Below are 3,253 nucleotides of genomic sequence, written 5' to 3'. Positions count from 1 at the left end.
TTTTGAGCTTTGGCAAACTCTGAATTATTTAGTAGGAAAGAATAGGTAATCTGGTGCCTCTTAAATTAGATATATGACTCAAAAATAGTAATCAAGATGGCATTTGTAATACAATGCCCAAGCAGTTCAAATGATAAGTGATCAATTTCTTATTCAGCAGACCAGTCAAGACGATAAATCTCCAGTGTAGATCAAGGTTAGCTTTCAAGGCAAAACTCGAAGTTACCTGAATAAATTTGTGGTTATAACCCCATATTTGCTAGAGCAATAGGGAAAGAAAAGGCTGATGTGACACACATAGGAGCAAGTGGGAAGTGAACATGGGAAGAAGGACTTACCTATCTCCTTCCACACTCACCAATCTCCCCTGCATCTCATCTCCTTCCAGTTCACTTCTGCTCAACTAGCTCACTTTCATTTGCAGGGAAGAATCAATTGGCAATTATGGATAATTCACTTTCTTAGCCCTTACAATAGTATTATAATAAAGCATAGGTTGGGAACCCATGTTTTTGTTGAAATGTCTGGATTAGTCCAGATTTTCTGGACACATCCAATATAGAGATTCTTGATATAAGAGGAATACAATACATTTGGCAAGCTTTGAATGGTATAATCTATAGTAATATTGAGGCTATAACATCTTTTTCTATATTAAAAAAAAGTGCATGAGAATGCACCCAGCAAGTGGGTATGATTTTTCATGTATTACGCAAGTACATTGCTCACATGCAGAGCACACAAAAGTGGGATGGACAAGGGTAGGCCTATCACATAGATAAATTTGTCTGCTTTTGGCAGAATAAATCAACTACTTGATGGAAGGTCAAATATGAACATCTGTTCACAGGCTGTCATAGCATGTATGCTGCTTCTGAATGGAAAGTGTGGTCTTGGCCTCCATTTAACCTATCTTGGAGCTCAGATAAAAAGTGTATATACACATGTATAGCCAATTTTTATATTTCCCATACAAGGTGTATGATCTGTATCTACATGTAAGTGACTAACTAACATTCATTTACCACTTCATAGAATAACAGAGTTGGAAGAGACCACAAGGGCTATCCAGTCCAACGCTTTTGACATGCAGAAGTACACAATCATAGCACACAATATTCCAGGTGAATTCTGACCAAAGCAGAATAAAGTGGCACTATTACTTCTCTCCATATAGACATATTATTTATGCTACCTAGGGTCATATTGGCTTTTCTAGCTGCGCATCACACTGCTGATTCATGTTCAACTTGTGGTCTACTAAAGACTCCTAAGATTGCGTGCACTGCTGTCAAGTCAGGTATCACTCATCCTATATCTGTGCATTTCATTTTTACTGCCCAAGTGTAGTACCTTACATTTTTCACTGCTGACATTCATTTGGTCCAGCTTTCTAATATGTTAAAGTCATTTTGAATTTTGATCCTGTCCTCTGGAGTATTAGCTATCCCTCCTAATCTGGTGTCATCTGCAAATTGAATAAACATGCCATCTATTCTATCATCTAAATCATTGATAAAGATATTGAATAGCACTGGGTCCAGAACAGAACCCTGTGGTACCCCACTGGTCACTTCAGGATGAAGAGTTATTGATGAGAACCCTTTGGTTTCGGTTGATCAACCAATTACAAATCCACCTAATAGTAGCATTGTCTAGGGCACATTTTATTAGCTTTTTGCAAAAATATCATGGAGGACCTTGTCAAAGGCCTTACTCAAATCAAGATATGCTACATCCACAGTATTCTCTTCATCTACCAAGATTGTATCTCTGTCAATAAATGACCTAAGATTAGTCTGGCATTACTTATTTTTTTGAGAAACCCATGGTGACTATTAGTGACTATGACATTCCTTTCTAAATGCTTATATACCATTTCATGATCTGCTCTAGAATTTTTCCTGGTATTGATGTCAGGATGACTAGGTGGTAATTGTTTGGGTTGTCTTTTTTCCTATTTTGAAAATGGGTACAACATTTGCTGTTCTCCAGCCTTCTGGGACTTCTCCTGTTTTCCAAGAATTCTCAAAGATTATTCTTGGTGGTTCTGAGATTACTTCTGCCAATTCTTTTAATATTCTTGGATATAGTTCATCTGGCCCTTGAATTCATTTAGAGTAGCCAGATCTTCCTGAACTACTGTGGCCCGTTCTGCACGGGCAAAAAGTACGTAGTAGGTACATGCTAGGGTTACGAAAGGGCGTAATTTATGGAATTTGCATAGCTAACTTTTAAAAAATCTTATGTGATCTATGTAATATGCAAAGTTGCTTTGTTTGCACAAGTGGAAACTGAGTAATGATACAGCTTGGCTTGGAATCAAGTCCATTGCCATGTGTCATGAAACCTTCCAGTCACAAAAAGATGATCAATGGATCTGAGGTGTAAGAACAAAAAACAAAACTAAAGGGTTCTGCCACAGAAAATCTATATGTGTAAAATATAACTAAATACATTAAATAAATTATATCCCACTTCCAATTACCAAAAGACACTACTGTGAAGAAATAAAGGATTAAATAAACCCTGGAGTAGAGAAGCCAGTAGAATTTCTAAAAGGGTATAAGTACCCCACTGAAAAATGAGCAAAAAATATCCAAACTCAAACCCAGAGTAACCAATACTTACAATGGATCTGAGGCCCATTGTACTATGGACCAAGATAAATTTTGATACATTGGCCTCTGCCCTAACCCATCCCCAAACAGAGAGTTTTGTTTGTCTCTTGTAGCTCATTCTGGCCTGTATCCCTAGGGAGTCTGCCTTCCAGACTTGGAAGGAAACCCACATCATTAAATAGGAAAACGGATTTAATTCTACCCCTTTGTACAAAGCAGCATCCCAGAGCTTTTGGGAATGTCTTAAGTAGTATTGCTCTCACAATAAAATTGGGGGCTCCAGGCCCAAGTGATGCGTCCATCACTGTAAATAGTTCCCAACTCAAACTTTCCTGGTGTCCTCCCACCTGCCCCCACTTCACCTAGTGTGATTCATACCATCCCAGGCTTACTGTTCCAGGCTCTATGCCTAAGTTAGCTACTTGGCATGTTGGCAAGTTGTTTCCTGGCAGAACCGAGGTGCTTGGATGGGTGCCCACCTGAATAGCCCCTACTGGAGCATGTGGCACCCACAGTGACAAGCAAAATTTTTGAAAAGTCACTCTAGTATCCTCATGTTTTACATCTTTTCCCGTGGGATTTAGCTGTGATACCTAAGCCAAGCCACAAAGGGGTTTTAAAATAAGGTTTCC

Source organism: Sceloporus occidentalis, unplaced genomic scaffold (assembly GCF_023333645.1).
Source record: "Sceloporus occidentalis isolate IW3139 unplaced genomic scaffold, rSceOcc1.0.p SCAF_2, whole genome shotgun sequence".
NCBI classification, from domain to species: domain Eukaryota; kingdom Metazoa; phylum Chordata; class Lepidosauria; order Squamata; family Phrynosomatidae; genus Sceloporus; species Sceloporus occidentalis.
This window is presented reverse-complemented; position numbering follows the sequence as displayed.